Source organism: Mobula birostris, chromosome 2 (genome assembly GCF_030028105.1).
Source record: "Mobula birostris isolate sMobBir1 chromosome 2, sMobBir1.hap1, whole genome shotgun sequence".
NCBI classification, from domain to species: Eukaryota; Metazoa; Chordata; class Chondrichthyes; order Myliobatiformes; family Myliobatidae; genus Mobula; species Mobula birostris.
This window is the reverse complement of record NC_092371.1, coordinates 203,345,079-203,366,530: the sequence shown is the minus strand read 5'-3', so window position 1 is coordinate 203,366,530 and position 21,452 is coordinate 203,345,079. Positions and strand designations below refer to the sequence as shown.

At 38.8% G+C, this 21,452-nt stretch overlaps 1 protein-coding gene across 6 annotated transcripts in view; it reads right to left on the bottom strand.

The window, feature by feature from the left end:
• The window catches only part of ldah (lipid droplet associated hydrolase), a 326,412-nt gene that overhangs the window by 177,825 nt on the left and 127,135 nt on the right, over nucleotides 1-21,452 (bottom strand). The window contains exon 2 of one of the 6 annotated variants that reach the window (XM_072251335.1): nucleotides 2,105-2,235. The exons of the other annotated variants lie outside the window; for them this stretch is intronic. The gene's annotated coding sequence lies outside the window, so the exon portion shown is untranslated. The remainder of the gene's footprint in view (nucleotides 1-2,104; nucleotides 2,236-21,452) is intronic. 6 annotated transcript variants of the gene reach the window in all.

Below are 21,452 nucleotides of genomic sequence, written 5' to 3'. Positions count from 1 at the left end.
GGGTAACATGAGCACAATGTATAGCAAATGACGTTAATGTGCTCACGCCTCCAAATCAACTGCTCTACTGAGATTAGAGTTGCAGGTGTTTGTCCTACATAATTTGGGGATGGGTGGAGATCACATTCAGAGAACAGTTTTGACAGGTCTCACAGGTCTGCTGGTTAAAGTTAGAAATATGCATATGTGTAGACTTATTTAGTTGTTTGGCTCCAACATAGGAACAGAGAAATGGTGAGAGATTGAATTACTTTTCCATTTCTATTATTCCCTGCATGACGACAGCAGCAGTGAATCAAAATTCCATTTTATTTGACTTTGCTTAAAATTTAAGTTCAATTTAATTTTCATTTTCCTATGTGTTGATGTGGAGCAGCTTATCAATTTGCATTTACTTATAGTCCCCCAAATAAAACAGTTGTTTAAAACTTAAGGCATTTTGGGGTACACTAAATGAGAATTAATGCCAAATCTGTGGTCACAAATAAAATTTTGCAATGGAACTCTGCTGCTTTAAGGAATCATTATAATGTGCTCCAATTTTAAAACATTAAAACTTGACATGCATGTTTCTAAGATGGCAGCCACTGAGCTATTTTGACCTGCTGTGGGTTTTCATGTGAAACATTTACATCAAGCAGTTGCCATGGAGAAAGTAGTTAATTAGATTTCTATTATTAAGCAATTCGTAATTGTTATTAAGTGGGGGGGGGAATGAAACCTGCATTAGGGTGAATTGCAACAGGAAGTACCTGGTCCAATGGGACTTCCACAGAATGTCGGTGCCAACACTTCAAAACTGATACAAAACGCACAAAACATTAGATTAGATTAGATTATGAGGACACTCAGTTCATTTATTGTTATTTAGAAATGCATGCATTAAAAATGATACAATGTTCCTCCAGAATGATATCACAAGAAGCACAGGACAAACCAAGACTAAAACTGACAAAACCACATAATTATAACATATAGTTACAACAGTGCAAAGCAATACCGTAATTTGATAAAGGGCAGACCATAAGCACGGTAAAAAAAAGTCTCAAAGTCCCAATAGCCCTATCATCTCATGCAGATGGTAGAAGGGAGAAACTCTCCCTGCCATGAACCTCCAAGCACAGCAAACTTGCCGATGCAGCACCACTGGAAGCACCCGACCACAGCGGACTCTGAGTCCATCCGAAAACTTCGATCCTCCAACCAGCTGTCCGACTCCGAGCACCATCCTCTGCCAAGCGCTTCGACCCTGCCCCGGCCGCCGAGCATTAAGTAAGGCCGAGGATTCGCAGTCTTCTCCTCCAGAGATTCCGGATCACACAGTAGCAGCAGCAGCGAAGCAGGCATTTCAGAAGTTTCACCAGATGTTCCTCTGGGCTCTCACGTCCGTCTCCATCAAATCAGGATTGTGCACGGCACCCTACTTGACAAATAACAGACATCACCACCGGAGTGGCTGCTGCGAGCTGCATCGCGTCGCCATCTTCTCCTCCCTCCTTTTTATCAACATCAACATATTATCAACATAAATGTGTCTAATTTCTGAAAAAATATGCTGTTTATGCAATAGTTTCATCCAAAACAGAGGAACAATGCCAAGAAAACAATTTATTTAAATTTTTGTAAAGCTAACTAACATTAAATAAATGAAACACACGTGAGGGTCAATGGTTCATTGAAAGAAAAATTCACAAGTTACAGTTGTAACTATTATGGTCACCTAGAAGCTTTGTTTAAACCCAGTTAAATGGTAAATTGCTGTAAAGTTGACTGCCAATAAAATGCATGGTATCATAGTCACCATGGATAAAAGATATTAAAATATGATTTAATAAATTATGCAGTACAATATTGTTAATTGATGCTAATTTGTATGTTACCAACAAATGGACATAAATCTCTCTCCCTCCTCTCTTACCATGCTGCTGACCTGTAATGATTTAGTTCGGATTTTTTTTTAGCTTAAAATAAAATATTCATTTCACCTTTTTTCAATAAAGATGGATAATGGATTTTATACTTCTGAATAATTGCCAAGTCAAATTCCACATAAAACTTTAGAGAACACTAAGCAGTAAGTACAACAGAAGTTAAAAATACAAACCTTATTATAATTGAACTCACAAGTTCGGGGAATAAAAGATCGCTGTAAAGCCCACATTGATCTAATCCTGATCTGCAGTCTCTGCTGTGATCTGAGGTACTGGGACGCTGCCACTTGTCTCTCTCTGCATGCTAAGGGTGAGGTGGGGTAATGGAGGTAAACGTAATTCTTTAGAAGTAAGCAGGTACAGATATCAGTAGAAAAATAATAACTAAAACAGAAAAATACCACAGATACTGTAACTCAGAAATAAAACTAAACAAAAAAGAAAGAAAAAAAATCAGTGAATCAGGCTGCATTTTGAGACAAACAGAAATGATACTCCAATAAACTTTCACATAAAATACTGATGCTCTAGCTATTAAAACCATTTTCCTCTCTTATCCTGGTTATCAAACTTGAAGAGATATAGTGGGCATAGTGGGCAACTGGTTTATATGATCATTAAAAAGTATTGTTAGACAACGTAAACAGAAGTGGGTCTTGTTTCTGTCTGTCACAGCTGCTTACTAATCCAGGATGATACTGGATTGCAATGATAATTGTCAGTCTTTTCTTCATTCCAGTGTTTCTTAAATTCACCAACAAAATCTCACGAAAAAAAAAACAAAAAATTCTTGAAATACTGAGTAGGTCTAGCAACTACAGGTTAATAAGCCTTTCATTAGACTCAAAAAAACAAGTTTAATATTGCAGAATTAGCGAGAAAGGGTGGAAAGAATCAAAGAGAAAGTCTGCGAGAGGATGAATTCAAACATAGATGGAGTAACACATGGCAAGGGTGAAGGCTGAAAGAGTATGAGAAAGGCCAGCGAAAAACAAAAGGAGAAGTAGCACTATGGTACAGTAGTTAGTGATGTGACTGCATACCTCCAGTGATGTGGGTTCAAAAGCGGCCTTGGGCGCTGCCTGTTTACAGATTGCAATGAATTCCACCCTCTGGCTACAGAAATTCCTTCTCATCTCTGTTTTATAGGAACATTCTTTTACTCTGAGGCTATGCCTTGTCCTAGACTCCCCCCACAGGAAACATCCTTTCCATGTCCAATCTATCGAGGTCCACTGCTCCCTCTAAGCTGCACGGGTGCACGGCCATGCAGGAACTGAAATGTTCCTGCACTTACAGTCTTTGCTGCTGCGAAGCTGGAATGATCCTTTACATAATATCAATATAATTTTGAAGTTACGTTAAAATAATTTTGAAATTATGCAAATACAATTTTGAAATCTGTTAATATAATTGTGAAATACCTGTAATTAATTGTGTTAATGAATAAACATACTAAACGATAACCTTTACTTTGAAACATTTTAGAGCATCAACATTTTTACTTTGTCAAGTGTTTCGTTACGACACTGTTAAAAAAACAGTGCATACAATGTTTAGCAGGTCCTTAGTTAAAAAAAAGAAAAACTAGAAGAATTAGCTAATGTCACAGAATGTGATGTTGTGTTATTTAGACCACTAAACAAAGGAAGTTGGCTGACAAGTTAATATCCAATCAGCAACTATTGCCTGAAGATCTTGATCAATCCACAAATGAGTAGCATCAACTGTCCTTAACAATGTTTTAGAAGACCATGACACCATTCAGCCCAACTCTGCTCTGCCATTCCATCAAGGAGCATTATCTCCCTGCTTTTATATTCTATTTCCCTTGAAATAAATGCCAACATTGCATTTGCCTTCTATACCACAGACTCAACCTGTAAATTAACCTTCTGGGAGTCTTGCACGAGTGCTCCTTAAGGCTGATTTATACTTGTGCGTCAACTCAACAGCATAGGTATGGTGTAGCCGCGAACCCTACGCAGAGCCGACGCGGATCCCTACGCTGTAGCCTGATGCACACCTCTCCCAAAATGTAACTACGCGTCGCAGCAACGCAGACCGCAACAACTGTGATTGGTCCGCTTGGTAGCATTGCATTTCCTCCTACGCTGCAATAGCTTCCCATTGGGCGACTGAAGGGCAGGGAAGGAACTCTGGCTGCAATGCTCTCCATAAAGCTTTACAGACCTCCGAAATTATGGAGGACACATTTTGCTTTTACGAAAAAAGCCGCTCGTTTTAAACTTGCTTACCCCGAGAAAGATGACCATGAAGCCTTGCGCGGGCAGGTGTGTGCGCATGTGTGATGTGCCTGAATTGCAGAGTGACACAGACACACCAACGCACAAGTATAAATGCTCACAATGCGCGTAGGCTACTTGCGTAGGCTACGGCGTAAGCTTGACGCACAAGTATAAATCAGCCTCAAGTCCCTCTGCACCTCTGAAGGTTGAACCTTCTCCCCATTTAGATAATACTCCGCATTATTGTTCCTTTTACCAAAATGCATTATTATACCACTTATTTTTGCCTATTCTTCCAATCTAAGTCCTGCTTCCTTAGCACTACCTACTCCTCCACCTATCTTCATATCATCCGCAAACTTTGCCACAAAACCATCAATTCCAAATCACTGACAAACAATGTGAAAAGTAACAGTTTCAATATTGACCCTTGTGGGATACCACTGGCAGCCAACCAGAAAAGGCCCCCTTTATTCCCACTTGCTGCCTCCTGCCTGTCAGCCATTTCTCTATCCATGGCAGCATCTTTCCAGTAACACCATAGAATTTTATTTTGTTAAATAACCTCATGTGTGGCACCTTATCAAATGCCTTCTGATTTGGAATCATTGTAAATTCCTTTAGAAAAGCCGTTTGAATACAATTGAAGCACTGCAGTATGCAAAAGCAGAAATTATCATGGCGATACTGTTATTGGAGTGAAAGATCTGTTTGTATCTATAAGTTCTGATGTCAATACTGTGCCTATTATTTGATTCCTTCAATATGTGTGTAATTATGGATGATAGATTTCCTGAATTAAGTGGATGGCAAGCTTTTGACCCTTTTGCTGTTTCAAATACAACTAATATTGAATTTGGAAAAGAGAATGTTGTATGATTGACAAAAAAAATTACGAAGCTACTATTACGAACTATGACAAAAGTGTTGCTGCAAAAATATCCCGGCAATACTGCGATTTTAAATTTATCAAGTTAAGACTGGTTCAATTAAGATGTTCACTAATATGTTGAACCACAAGCTTAGAAATGAAGAATTTGAAGAACTGTCAATTCATGTTGACATCGTTGGAACATTTCAAGTTTCTCATGCTGACTGCAAATGTAGATTCAATCCTATGAATTCAATCAAATGTAAATCTAGAAAAAGACCAGCTGGAAAATTTGGATGATCAAATGAGGATTAAGACATATTTTTCATTTGGATGTGACATTAATCTGGAGAGTGTATATAGACAATGGATTTGTAATAAAGACAGACGAGGAGAGGTTTACAGAATGTGAAAGATTTTCTTTGTTGTACAGTATTTCATTAAACCCTTCAATTAATAAATATAATCAAAAGTATGTGATTTTTCAATTTTCATTCTAAATATTCACAGTATATATATATGACAAAAAAAAACATTTAAAGTGTCGCACAGTTTTCAGGCTATGTAAAATTTCCTGCTCAGAACAATGGTTGGTCCATGCAACTGTGAAAAAAAATTAGAGGGCATGTGTCCAGGCTTTTTACTACTTGCTAGGTTTCAATGTGATTTCTCCCCCACCCCAACTTCCTTCTAAACTCTAGTGAGCCAGTGAGTACAGGCCCAGAGCCATCAAACACTCCTAATATGTTAACCACTTCACCCTCAGCAGCAGTCTTGTAATCCTCGTCTGGACCCTCTCCAATGCCAGCACTAGCTTCCACATATGGGGCAAACCTGCTCACAATACTGCAAATGTGGTGTGACCAATGCCTTATAAAGCCATACACGATGTTGAGGGGATATGAGAGAGAATAAGTTACAAGCACTAGGTAGGGGAATGGGATAAGTGGGAATACTCTGAGAGCTGGCATAGTCTTGATGGCCCACATCAGAAGAAAATATGAGAGATTTAAAACTTAAGGAGGAGAGGAATGAAATAAGAAATATCAGAAGAGGAACAAAATGACCATTATGCTCTTTTTGTTCCACCCTGATTTCCAGATGTTCAATGAACACCTTTGCCAATTTGTTTTAGACCATCCAATCAGCTGCCTTTGCTGATTTTCTCGTTGCCTGTTCGCAACTGCGTCAAACCTACTCCAAACTTTATCACAATTTAACCCTAATGCATTTTTTTCTAGTTTCTTCCACCTCTTCTCATGTATTCTCTAGCTGATCCAATATGGTTTTTTGGCCTCTATGTTAGCAGATATTGTTTAAGGCTCTCTATTTATTGGGAATTTTTTACTGCTCCTTTTTTCAGATCTCCATGTTTGAATCCTTCCAATCTGGTTTCCGCCAAAAATCATGTCTTTGTACAAATTCACAGTTGCTCAAACAATTCTTCTCAAGTTGTTTTTGGACTTTACAGCAATTGATCAGCACTCTGCAATTTCTCCTGTTGTCATCTGGCTAGATGGCACAGCAATAAACTTTCCCCAATCTTATTGATCTGGCTGCAGCCACAGAATTACCTGGAAAGGTTTCTCTTCTTGCTTTCACATCATATACCCCCAAAGTGGCAGTGTTTCATGACTCTGCCTTAGCTTTCATTTACACACTACCTCTTGCTGATGTGATCCAAAATAGTCTCAAGAGTCAATTTCTATCCTGGTGATATTGCTTCTTGATCCCTTTCGACTTACATTACTCAAATGTGTGTCCACTATCCAGTATTAAATGAGCAGAAAATTCCTCTGATTAAACATTGGTTAACATTGCCTTCCAACTGTTCCCTAACCACAATGATGTAATTCTGCTCTCCAGTGACTGCCTGACCTCCAATCTTGCCAAATCTCATCATCATTAATACTGTTCAGTTTATCTTTACCTCACCTCAGTTCTTATCCTTTAAGATAATTCCTCCCATTCTTCTTTATAACCTACAAGGAGGTGATGCCAGTCGATGCCAATTTATGTAAAAATCCCACCCTTTTCTGTGGCTTGGTCTGAAAGTTTGCTTGATTACATTCCTATGAAGTGCCTTGGAATATCTTAATTAATTAAAGATGCTATATTAATACACATTGCTGCTATTAAGAAGGAAAGTGAGACAAATAAAAAAAAACTAGCTTGTTGGAATGTGGTGACACTGGCAAATCTAGTCAATCTAAATATATTTGGCTTGAGGGTGTAAAAGATAATGGATAGGAATCACAAAGAGATCAGACCAGGTCAGGTTCTTCAGCAATAAAATTGTAGAAATTAGTCAATTCCTAACAACATCCTATAAGTGAACGGAATTATTCCATTTCAAGATTTTCCTAGATTTGCTACCTCTGGGTTGCTAACCTGATACCATAATCACTAGGGTATCAGAAAGACAATTCCAAGTTTTAACTTGTCTCACATATGCGTTCATTTATTGTTTGGTCACTTAGTCGAGTCCAACTCTTCATGACCTCATGGACTAGAGGGTCCTTCGGGTTTTCATAGCAAGATACGGCAGTAGATCTGCACAGTAGAAGCCTTTCTTCCGCACAGACACTGCTGCTGCCCAGGTTGAGAGCCGGCTGGGTTGATCTCAGTACCATCTGCCTTGAAGTCCAGTGTTGATGCCACTACACCAGTTCCAACAGTGGTGTGGGAGGAATTACCTGCTCCCGAATGATTTTAGGAGGAAGAGGACTGTAACGAGCCCTGTATATATTCTGGGAGAGAAAGTTGCAGTGGCGGAGCAGTACAAAAACTGGGGTGTTCACTTTGACAATAGACTTATATATAGGCATCCATTAGTCTCATGAGACCATGGATTTGCACCTTGGAAGGTTTCCGGGGCACAAGCCTGGGCAAGGTTGTATGGAAGACCAGCAGTTACCCATGCTGAAAGTCTCCTCTCTCCATGCCACTGATGTTGTCCAAGGGAAGGGCTTAGGACCCATACAGCTTGGTACTGGTGCCGTTGCCGAGCAATGTGTGGTTAAGTGCCTTACTCAAGGACACACACACTGCCTCAGCCAAGGCTCGAACGAGTGACCATCAAATCACTAGACGAACGCCTTAGCCACGTGGTCACACGCCAACACTTAATAACAGACTTAACTGGAAAACTAACTCCAAGGCTGTTTACAAGAAGGGGATGAGCAGACTCTATTTTCTAAGGTAGCTGAGATCCTTCAATGTGTGCAGCAGGATGTTGGAGATCTTTCACCAGTCTGTTGTAGCGAGTGCAGTCCTCTTTGTGGCTTTATGTTGGGGGAGAAGCCTTGGTGCTGGTGATGCAAAAAGACTAAGTAAACTCATCATAAAGTCTGGATCCATCCTTGGGTACAACCCGGACTTTTTTGAGTTAGTGGTGAAGAGGAGGTCACTAAACAAACTGTTATCCATTATGAACGATCTGGCACATCCTCTCCATGACCTACTGAATAAGCAGTGCAGCACACTTTCGAACAGGCTCATTCAGCTCGGTTGTCACAAGGAATGTTACAGAAAATTTTTCCTACCGAATGCAATAATCATATAGAACAGTTCATCTCTGTGGAACAGGAGAACACACATCATAGTACAATAGTCTCTGTTTCATTATTTTGTACATTATTATTGCACAGTATTGCACATTGGTAAATTGTGTATATTATTATTCTGGACTTTATTATTAGTTAATATAATTATATTTATTATTATTATTGTATTGGCTACATACAGCATTTCAGACTTACGATCTTCACACCACTGCATACACTTGACCTACATCTACACTTATATAAAAAAGACATAATTGTGAATTACAACCTATATTCCTATTCCGGCAGGATAGCCTGAAGATACATTTAAAGTGTATCAGCTGAGCAAGACACCATCCATTTTGATTTCATTATAAGCAGTATGTTCAATTTCTTAAAGCTTTATACTTTATAGTCGCCAAACAATCGGTACTAGAACGTAAATCATCACAGCGATATTTGATTCTGCGCTTCACACTCTCTGGATTACAAATATTAAATATTAAAAATAGTTAAAATTAGTAAATATTAAAAATTTAAGTTATAAATCATAATTAGAAAATAGAAAAATGGGAAGTAAGGTAGTGCAAAAAACTGAGAGGCAGGTCCGAATACTTGGAGGGTATGGCCCAGATCTGGGTCCGGATGATTTGGTGATGGCCCATCCAGGTATCAAGTAACAAGATAGCAAGCACAAAATCAACTAAAGACATGTGAACGCAGAGAGCTATGTTAAGACTGACTAAAAACCTTGCAGCCAAGACCAGCAAATCGGGCGTCAACATGCCAGGGTACTACATGGTGTAGTTGCAGGATACTGGCTTGCGGCTGCAATTCCTAACATCGCACGTCGTATTTTTTTTAAACAATGAACACTGCTGTAAAAGCAAGATAATGGCCATGTGAAGGAAAGTCAAATAATGTCATGCGGGTCATTTTACACCACTTTAATGGCAGCTTCAAGGTGGCGAAAGCCAAAGAAGTAGGTCACATTTTAAACCTGTTCAGGTCAGGAATGCAGCGTGGCATGTTGAAGCAGCCAAAGCACAAACAGAAATGAAATAATGGAATCTAAAAATGATCTGAAAAAAAAACTTTTCATTTTCTATCAGTAACTTACCATAACATTTCTAACTCTCATCTATAAATTTTTGGTTTTGTAACTGCATACATGAAGTGTTTAATGATTACAGATTAAACTCAGTTTCCTCAGTTAAGAAATCAATGAGGATTAATGCCTTCTGCAGTGAACTGGAGCAGAGGTGAAACTAAACATCTGTAGTAAGGGAACAGCTGACATGAGAAACACTATAGCCAGAGACTGAACATATAATCAAATAGCATGATAACTGCATGAAAGCAAAGAATGATGTGCACTAAGGAGATCTGCTGCTAAGACCTTTGTTATTGTTAGTGGGGCCCCATGATTGAGAAAAAATTAACCAAGTCTATGAGAGGTTTATAAAGAAACTGGCGGGTACTTTCTACCAGGCACAATTCTGACAATTCACTGGTTCTGTTAAATCTTGGAACTGTGGGAGGAATGGTAATGAGGCCCTTAACAGAAGACTGAATTTAAACAGAAACAGTGAGCTTGATGGTGCTGATAACCACCTACATTGGAAGATTTAATTGGCTATTCTCAGGCAGCTTTCACAGTGGCAAATGTAAACCATGCTGCTGAAGCCAGAAGCTGACACATTTTCAACTCCCTTCATGCAATCTTCTCACCTTGTTGCTGCCTTTTACAAATTATCCTCAGCTCTAGTTCCCTGATCTCGTGGTCAGAAATGAAGTTGGAAAAAAAACACACTATTTTCAGTTGTAGAATTATTCCTGTTGTATAAAAAGAGATAGATTCTACAGCAGAGAGATTAATCAAATATTTTGTATCCATCCCCACATAAACACAAAACATTTTGCAGAATTAGCAGAGAGCAACAGGCTCAGGGTGAACGAGGAGCTGAAAGACATTAGCATCAATAAAAATTGTAGTTCTGGGGATATTAATTGGACTGAAGTTTGATAAATTTTCAAGACCTGACAACTACATTAGGAGATCTTTATTTACATGGATGATGGAGGTAGTGAGCACACTTGTTACCTACTTCTAAAATTCCATAGACTGCAAAATGGTTTTCATGGATGGGAAGACAGTGAACATAAACTGCTCTTTAAGAAGGAAAGATACAGGGAAATTAGGAAACTACAGGCCAACAATTAGTTTGATATCGATACTGTGAAAATGCTTAATTTATTATAAAGGAAACCGAAATTAAGATAAAAATGTATAGGCTTGGACAGAATCAACATAAATTTATGAAATTAGCATTTTTTTACGTTAACAGAGTAGGTAAAGGCAAGCTGGAGGATGTGGCATGTGGAATTTTCAGGAAGCCTTCAGTGATGTACCGCATACTAAATTACTGAACAAAAGTTAGAGAACATGGTATGGGACAAAAAACTAACCTGGACTGAGAATCGGTTAATAGACAGTAGATTGAATTGGGAGACTCTCTTAGGTGGGGTGCCTGACCCACCTGCCCAGAATTGCTATCAATGATTTGGATGAGGGGAGTAGTGTTATACATCCAGGTTTGCTGGTGACACTGCTGGGTGGCAGTCATAATTACAAGGAAGATAGCGAAGGGCTTCAGGAAGAACACACTGTGAGGCAAAGTGAATGGTGCGGATTTGGTAAATGGAATATAATGTGGGAAAAACCTGGGGTCATTCACTTTGGTAGAAAAGGGAGTAAAGCACAGGATTTTTTCTAAGATGCTTGAGGTTAGAAAGTGTTCAAAGGAACATAGTTGATACCGTGAGCAATAAGAAGTTAAGTTGCACATTAGACTTAGTGTAAAATACTTTGAGTACACGAATAAATATATTAAACTGCAAATATATAGGACCTTGATAAGTCTGAATCTGATATATAATGTACAGGTACCATCTTCCTACCTCATGAAGTATACACTTGTAATAGAGGGAGTGTAGTAAAGGTTCACCAGATTGATTTTGGGATGAGATGTAATCTCTTAATTAAACAGCCTTGGCCCATATTCACTAGATAAGTAATAGAAGAGCTGTTGAAACATACAAATTTAAAGTCCTGGTTAAGATTTCTCCCACCATGCTGCAGATATTTCATTTTAGCAGTTTCTGCAGAAACAGTGTATCCTGTTGGTAGAATGTTTTGGTTTTTGTTTAGAGATAAGAAGCCCTGCTGCTTAGGAATGTTGTGTCAGTCAATCAGGATGGCGGAATCGAGAGAAAGTTCTAGAAGGCGTGGCAGAGAGAGATTTATGATGGACAGTAGTCTGGTTCGGGGTCTTCTTTGGCAGTGGTTGCAAAGAGGACGGGAGGGATGATGCCACAGAATGACGTCGGGAGGAGATTCTCCATTGCACAAAGAGCTTTGTGCAGATGAATGGCTCCAAGGAGGTAGGGCCAATATTCCCCACAGGGAACTGTTTGTTCAAGATGGATTTTGAGTGAAGTTTGGACTGTAGTGGATGTTTTCACACAGACCGTGGGTTTGGCACCATGAGTAACGGTTATACCCAGCTTTTGGAAGATGCGAACTCCAATGATATGTGCACATTTAGTCTGGTTTAACTGTAATGGGCCTTCTTTCCTCTTTTCTTTCTCTTAATATTGTTTGATAAAGCTGAAATTTGTAAATATATTTCCTTTACAATTTTCTGTGGTGTATGATCTGTTATTTCTTGCCAAACCGGCAAACATGTATGGGAAGTATTTACACAGCATTCACCCAAGTTGAGGTTTCTTTAATCAGAACACCATGATGTTCCTGTTTGGTTGAACCCCAAATCAAACTGAACCTAGACGCATACCACTTATGAAAAGTGGCCTTCTCACCGATGAGTCACATGGCTGTTAGCAGAGATAGCTATCGTGCCAAGTTTGCATACGAGCCCGGTGAGGGGGTTACACAAATATTTTAGGAGCTTTGCAGGATAGATATTTCCCGTGGCTGACATGTCTAGTACAAATGACTCACTTAATAAATGGGTTTCATTTTTCAAAACTGAGTTGAAATGTAACTTCCTCACTCAGACGCAATTGTTCACCGACAGGGTGGTGGAGGCTAAGTCACAGAAGATATTCACGGCAGAGATTGACAGCATTTGTAACTTTAAGAGAACCATTGAATGCGTGTACAGCAGAGGAAAGTTGGGCTGAGGCAAAACATATCCATGGTCGTACTGAGTGCAAGGGTCCACAAGTTACTTTTCCTTTTTCTTAAGTTCTTATAGAGGGAATGCAAAAAAATACCAGCATACTATGTAAATGGTATTTATTTCGTTTAAGTTATAGTCTGGAATTCACTCTCTAATCATTTATATTTCAATGTCCTTTAAACTGTTTCTAAACATATGTTGATTTAAGAGAGAAGAATTTAGTATAGAAATGTTAGCAGTTAGTAGACAAAACGACCTTCTATTAGAATTATGAGAGCAAGCCCACCATTATAGTAATTTGCCAGACTTTGCAGATTCTTTTTTTATTCCTTTTTCACTCTTCTCACTTTCCTGATGCTATGCCTCCTTTCATTTCTTTTCCTGTGGGTACATTTCTCAACACACAAATTTCCATCCCCATCTTTCATTGTCCTCCAATGCTATATCCCCTTATAAATTATCTCTTGGCAAACCAGAGATTTTACATTTTTTTTGCAAGGAAGAACATAATTATAAGAACAACAGTCTATTTTGTGTAAGGAGATGAAATTGATCACCATGTTCCTAAACTGTAGTGATTAGGGTTGTTGAAGATCGTTCAAGAACCAAATGGTTGAAAGGAAGTAGTTGTACTTGAACCCTGATGGTGTGGGAATTCAGGGTTGTGTGCCTCCTGCCTGAAGGTAGTATGGTCAGAATGGTGGAGATCTTTGATGATGTATATTGCCTTCCTGAGGTAACACATCCTGTAGATACTACCAAAGGTCGGGAGGAATATGCCTGTGATCTAAAGTGCAGAGTCCACTATTCTCTGCAGTTCTTACATTCCTGCACAGTGATATTGCCACCCAAACCATGATGCAATGAGTCAGGACACTTTCAACAGTACATTTTTAGAAGTTTTAGAAGAAATCTCTTGATTATGGCAATTAGGATAACGAGTAATTGTTGGCCTCACCAGCAATATCAGATGCTGAAAATCACCAATCAATAATTTTTCCAGAGTTGTTAGATATGCATGGACCCTGTTTTTTTTTCCACTCAGTTGAATCATATGTTGCATCTGAAGAGAGTGGTGGTTATCAGTTTGGTAATGATAGCTATATAGAAAGCAGAACAGCCAGCTCTGGAGATCCAAGCGGATTATGATCCAGTGATGGCTTAAGCACATATTTTGAAGCTGGAATTCAATGTCATTAAATATTAGATGGCATATTTTGGTTAAAATAGTTAAATTATGTTCTCAGTGCTGAAAAATTAAATGATGTTTTAAATCAGTTGAATTCTACAAAATGTTGGTCCAGAATATGCTGTGAAATGCCAGGCATTTCATGTGGAACTGTTCTCATTTATTAGTCCTAATTCAAGATCCTTACATAGAAGCATTAGTCCAAAACATGCTATCCAGGCCTTGTTAGTGTATGCACAAATGCACTATGAACTTGGACTCCTCTGGTGGTCCACCAGGAACAATGGATTTGTTGCAATGTTCATTCCTCCCATTTATCCATTCTACCTGTCCATTCACTTGAATGAAGGTAGAAGTGGGAAGGAAAGTAAGAAAAAATACCTTTTTGAAATGTTTTAAATATTAGAAAAAAATGTTATAATTTTTAATGTTTAAAGCATTTTGGACATTTTCAAATTATATTACATTTTTAATATTTGAACATTAATTGTTTAATTGATTTGTGGTACTTTTTAAACATTTTGGAATTCTTCAGAATGCCAGGGAATATTCGGAAATATTAATTGCTCTTTACAGATTTGACAGCCTAAATCGATTTCCAGCTGTTGAGTCTTCTCCAGCGTTTTTTTTGGATGCGATTTTTTCGACGTGCTATTATGGCACGTATTCTGTATAATGTATTATCCCAGGCATGAATCTATTGCCACCAAAAGCCTCACCATTTTTGACTGAGATGGCTTTAGGTGAATCAGGAAATGGTAAGTCTCTTACTAGATATAAAATAAGTGATCAGCATAGAGAGAAAAAGAAATGTCACTGTACTTTAGGTTATGAAGATATGGAAGGCACTAGCTGAATTGGTGATCACAGCAGAAACACATCAGTACTTAGGAATAGGTGAGATAGAAAGAGAATACAAGATCAAGGCAGACAGCATTAGAACTAAATTAAGTATAAACACATTATTCGATTGGATGAGCCAAACGATTTGCTTCACTAATCTAACTTCTGTGATCTTCTGTGCTAATCTTTACACATAGCTGCTCAGAAATGAAACAGCTATGTGAGATGTGAGCCCAGGGCTTGGGGAACTATAGCACTGAACTCTGCTCTGATAATAGTAACATTTGTTCTCCATAAATTGATTGCTTTATTATTGTCACATGTAACATGGTACACAGGAAAAGAATACAATGAGCATTCACCTCAAAACCCCAATTTCAGTAAGATAATCATCAGTAAGATTCATAGAACATATAGAACATGGAATTATACAGCACAGTACAGGCCCTTCGGCCCACAATGTTGTGCCAACCCTCAAACCCTGCCTCCCATATAAGCCCCCACCTTAAATTCCTCCATATACCTGTCTAGTAGCCCCTTAAATTTCACGACTGTATCTGCCTCCACCACTGACTCAGGCAGTGCATTCCACGCACCAACCACTCCCTGAGTAAAAAACCTTCCTCTAATATCCCCCTTGAACTTCCCACCCCTTACCTTAAAGCCATGTCCCCTTGTATTGAGCAGTGGTGCCCTGAGGAAGAGGCGCTGGCTATCCACTCTATCTATTCCTCTTATTCCCTTGTATACCTCTATCATGTCTCCTCTCATCCTCCTTCTCTCCAAAGAGTAAAGCCCTAGCTCTCTTAATCTCTGATCATAATCCATACTTTCTAAACCAGACAGCATCCTGGTAAATTTCCTCTGTACCATTTCCAATGCTTCCACATCCTTCCTATAGTGAGGTGACCAGAACTGGACACAGTACTCCAAGTGTGGCCTAACCAGAGTTTTATAGAGCTGCATCATTACATCGCGACTCTTAAACTCTATCCCTCGACTTATGAAAGCTAACACCCCATAAGCTTTCTTAACTACCCTATCTACCTCTGAGGCAACTTTCAGGGATCTGTGGACATGTTACCCCAAGATCCCTCTGCTCCTCCACACTACCAAGTATCCTGCCATTTACTTTGTACTCTGCCTTGGAGTTTGTCCTTCCAAAGTGTACCACCTCACACTTCTCCGGGTTGAACTCCATCTGCCACTTCTCAGCCCACTCCTGCATCCTATCAATGTCTCTCTGCAATCTTTGACAATCCTCTACACTATCTACAACACCACCAACCTTTGTGTCATCTGCAAACTTGCCAACCCACCCTTCTACCCCCACATCCAGGTCGTTAATAAAAATCACGAAAAGTTGAGGTCCCAGAACAGATCCCTGTGGGACACCACTAGTCACAATCCTCCAATCTGAATGTACTCCCTCCACCATGACCCTCTGCCTTCTGCAGGCAAGCCAATTCTGAATCCACCTGGCCAAACTTCCCTGGATCCCATGCCTTCTAACTTTCTGAATAAGGCTACTGTGTGGAACCTTGTCAAATGCCTTACTAAAATCTATATAGATCACATCCACTGCACTACCCTTATCTATGTGCCTGGTCATCTCCTCAAAGAACTCTATCAGACTTGTTAAACACGATCTGCCCTTCACAAAGCCATGCTGACTCTCCCTGATCAGGCCATGATTCTCTAAATGCCCATAGATCCTATCTCTAAGAATCTTTTCCAACAGCTTTCCCACCACAGACGTAAGACTCACTGGTCTATAATTACCCGGACTATCCCTACTACCTTTTTTGAACAAGGAGACAACATTCACCTCCCTCCAATCCTCCAGTACCATTCCCGTGGACAGCGAGGACATAAAGATCCTAGCCAGAGGCTCAGCAATCTCTTCTCTCACCTCGTGGAGCAGCCTGGGGAATATTCCATCAGGCCCCGGGGACTTATCTGTCCTAATGTATTTTAACAACTCCAACACCTCCTCTCCTCTAATATCAACATGCTCCAGAACATCAACCTCACTTATATTGTCCTCACCATCAAGTTCCCTCTCATTGATGAATACCGAAGAGAAGTATTCATTGAGGACCTCGCTCACTTCTACAGCCTCCAGGCACATCTTCCCACCTTTATCTCTAATCAGTCCTACCTTCACTCCTGTCATCCTCTTTCTCTTCACATAATTGAAGAATGCCTTGGGGTTTTCCTTTACCCTACTCGCCAAGGCCTTCTCATGCCCCCTTCTTGCTTTTCTCAGCCCCTTCTTAAAGCTCCTTTCTTGCTTCCCTATATTCCTCAATAGACCCATCTGATCCTTGCTTCCTAAACCTCATGTATGCTGCCTTCTTCCACCTGACTAGATTTTCCACCTCACTTGTCACCCATGGTTCCTTCACACTACCATTCTTTATCGTCCTCACCGGGACAAGTTTATCCCTAACATCCTGCAGGAGATCTCTAAACATCGACCACATGTCCATAGTACATTTCCCTGCAAAAGCATCATCCCAATTCACACCCTCAAGTTCCATCATCAACATTCAGGGAATGGAAAATTAACCAAGCTAACCATTAATGAAAAGCAAGCACTATGACCATTTGTCCATTTCCTGAACCATTCCATCTTTTGCCCGATTCATCTCAGGACTGTTAAGGGATTTTTAACACTCTTATGATAAGAATAGCTCAAAATGCACCAAGAACTATGCGTATCATTGTCAACAAACTCAACATTAACCATTGCAGATACTTCAACTAATGATCAATACCAAATCATCGGATTTACTGGTCACTGTATGTGTCCAAAAACAAGAGATTCTGCAGATGCTGGAAAACCACCACAACACATACAAAATGCTGGAGGAACTCAGCAGGTTAGAGAGTATCTACAGAGAGGAAGAAAGAGCCGATGTTTCGGGCTGAGACCCTTAGTCAGGACTGCATAGGTCCCTTCAGGTTCTCAATGCTTCCAGAAAGGGGATAATCTGCTCTGTCCGCAACCATTATTATTTTGAACATCCCCTTTACTTTCCCTTTCTGTTTTCTTTACTGGAAGCAGAATAATTATGAAGTCCTAAGTATTTCCTCTTCAACTGCCTCAACCCTAGAAACATTTGAGCACGTCTATTTTGAAACGTCCTTAGAACACCACTGGATTCCTAAAATTAAATGACTTGAACAGAATACAGGTCTCCAGTTCTGGACAAATCAACATTTAATAACAATCAATGCTTCTAGCTACGTTTCAACAAAGCATCTTGTATTCTGCTTCCAAATGAGAAACCCAAAGATTTGTTTTAAAAGCTACTTTTGCAATCTAAACAACCACCCTGAAAATTCTTTTACACATATATATTGTCTGCCTGTTCCTGTATCTCCTTTTTAATCATAATCATTGTCTCTTTTCATTCTTCCTACCTGCATCAGTTAATATCATCTGCCCTAGAAATAGTATGGTTCAAGATGGCCAACTATCAGAATCTTGGGGCAATAAGAAATGCATAATAAAGTAAGTCTTCATCTTCATGCAGGACAAAGTAGTTTGCTTGATTGCCACTTAACACACCATTCCCTGAATTACCAGTGCATCATTCTTCAAAATGCTTAGCAATGTAGTACCACTCAAACAAATGATGTAATAAGAGAATCATGTGCTACACTGTAGTCAGGATGTGATTGTGCTGGAAAAAGTGCAGTGGAGATTCAATTGGAAATTGAATGGATTAGAGTTATTTAATTATTGATATAGACTGGATAAGCTATGTTTGTTTTCCTTGGAATGAACAAGGCTAAGGGGTAATCTGATAAAGTATATAAGATTATGGGAGGCATAAACAGGGTACATAGAACTTTTTCTTCCATGACTGGGGTCTCAATAATAAGAGGGAGAGGAAGGAGTTTTAAAGAGGATTTGAGGTGAAAAGGAGAATTGCTGATATCTGGAATGTGCGGCTGGAAGTAGAGGCAGAATCATTACAATTACTATGCTTAAGAGGCATTAAGCAAGGCACTTAAATAAGCAATGCTTAGAAGGATTGGAGCTTATGCAGGTAAATAGGATTAGTGTAGATGGGTAAAAAGGTCAGCATGCACCTATTTCTATGCAGTGTAAATCCATGACTCTAACTCTACCACCTACCATTCTAATAAGGGTCCCCTTTAAGTACTCGGCTATCCTGACCTGAACATATATAGTACCAGTTCTTCATTATTTAAATCTTGGAACTTGCACTCTAGTAGTACCAAAGCAGCACCTTCAACACACAAGTGGTTCAAGGCAGCTAATTGTCACCTCAAAGACCTCTGTGAACAAGCAATAAATGGTGACCTTGCTAGTGACTCCTACATTGTATAAATGAATTTAAAAATCCCATGTCCCAAAGTTATAAAAAAATCAAATAAAGTAGGCATTTTAGTCATTCAGATATCCGTTGCTTCTTCCCATGCCTTTTGCTACTTTTTAAAAAGATGGTTTAAAAGTTGTTTAGTAGGCATTTTTGGCAGGAGCTAAGGTGGTATAAGGTGGGGTGTGTGATGTATGCAAAAATGTATTCCTCTAAAAAAGAGGCTCAGTAAAATTTGATGTTTACTTTTCATATTCATTAATTTACTTTGCCTGAATCAGTGAGATTCTGGACATATTACAATTGATTATTAATGAAATAAACAGGGTTTCAAAGCTTGAGGGTACTTTTTGATTATGGACTTAAAACTTGTAAGAAGTTAAAAGCACATCGAGTTCAATTTTTTAAAAATTAAAACTGGTCCTGAAAAAGGAGAGCGGCATATACGAGTGTGACTTGTACACACAATTTTTCAATAATATCCTTCTTTCTCAGGTAATTACTCCATTTTCATACTTAGAACAAAACTGTTCTGTGTAGCAATAAATTAGTGAATTGTGCAGTAGTTGACATTAACCATTTCCCCACCCACCCCAGCACTCCCAGAAGACATGCCTATGGGTCATGATAAACTCACTAAGTTGTTTGTGGAAGAGAACCTTTGCTTTTCACTTTGACCAAGATATTTGTTAGTGAACATTCCAGCTTGATTCTTATGGCAAATTCCCTTTCAGAGAACAAGATCTCAGAGAGAACTGGAAGTCTTAAAGTGTCTTGAGTAAACATAAAAGATATGAAAACAAAATGCAGTAAAGATCCATTACCAGGAATTTGCCTTGAAAAAGTTTGAGCTTTCAGTTGTCCTAGCTGGTAATGATTAACCATCCATTTATTGACTCCTTCTGACCACAACTTCGGACAAATCTATTACTCACATTATCACCCTATGAGATAAAAACTGAAATACAGGAACACTTTGGCTAAAAAGAGAAAACATAAGCAGAAGATTTTAATGTTTAGTAATGAGAGAACTTTACCAAAAGCATTAGAACAACATAAAGGAAGCACATTACACAGAATCCGGCTGGGATTGATTGGTAGACAGCTAATCTTTGTCTGATACGCAATGATGCAAAGGCTTTTACTAAACCACAGCAGTCTACTTTTTTTTAATTACTCAGAGGTTTATCTGACAGCAGAAAAAAATACAGTGAAAGCAAAGCAAAGCAGTACAGGTTATGCTATGAATAGTGAAGTTTCAAAAGCAAATCAGCCTCAGTGGAATGCACATTGCAGTGGATTTATGTCATGCAAAACCAACTACAGTATCAAACTTAAAAGCTTCAAAATCTTCATTTTGACACTTCAGTTTCTAAATGGATAGACTGGCTGGAACAGTGATCCATATTTTCAAATATTTATATAACCTCTCCTTTTAGCTAAAATCATATACTGAATAAGAATGTCTTTTGCATTCCACATCGGAAATTCTTCAGTGGTGAAGGTTTGTCTTTTTTTGACAAAGGTCACTAAATGGATACAAATGTACAACATAAAACAAACACATTAAAATAGCTTAACTTCTGCATTTGAAAGAATTTAGTAGCTTTACCATAAGTAATTTTAATCACTCTGCACCCCATGTACTTCTATTAAAATACACTTCAAGTTGAAGAATTGTAATTGTTTCATCACCTATGCACATTCCATTATTTCCTTCAAGCTTTCACCAAACAACCCTGTAATGTTTAAAGTAAACTATTAATGAAATATTCCTTAAATATTCCTCTTGATTTTCCATTACATTTTTTTTCAATTGTTGCAATAGATGTTGAAGTAAAATTACAACCAACATCTTTTGTGTAAAATGCCCATTCTTCTTTAAGGAGTCAATACTGCAATATTGAGGAACCCTACCCAACTTCCACTGTCTACCCATACTCTCTCCTTAAATGGATATCGCACATTTCCAACAAGGATTACTGAATAATGATCAAGAACTGCAACTTGGGCTACATTCTCTTGTCCATAGCTCCGGGTCATCACATTGCTGCTGCCAGAGATCGAGAAGTTCAACCTAAGCAATGTTAGGTCCTTCCTAGTCACAATATATCATTGCCAACTGCTAGGGCCAAAGATGGGATTCTGAAGTCAATGCTTTCGTAGATGAAGAAGTTAAACTGAATATATAGACCAACTAATAACTCCAGTATGTTGAACATTATCTGGAATAGAATATAGCATTGTGCGGTGTATAATTAATA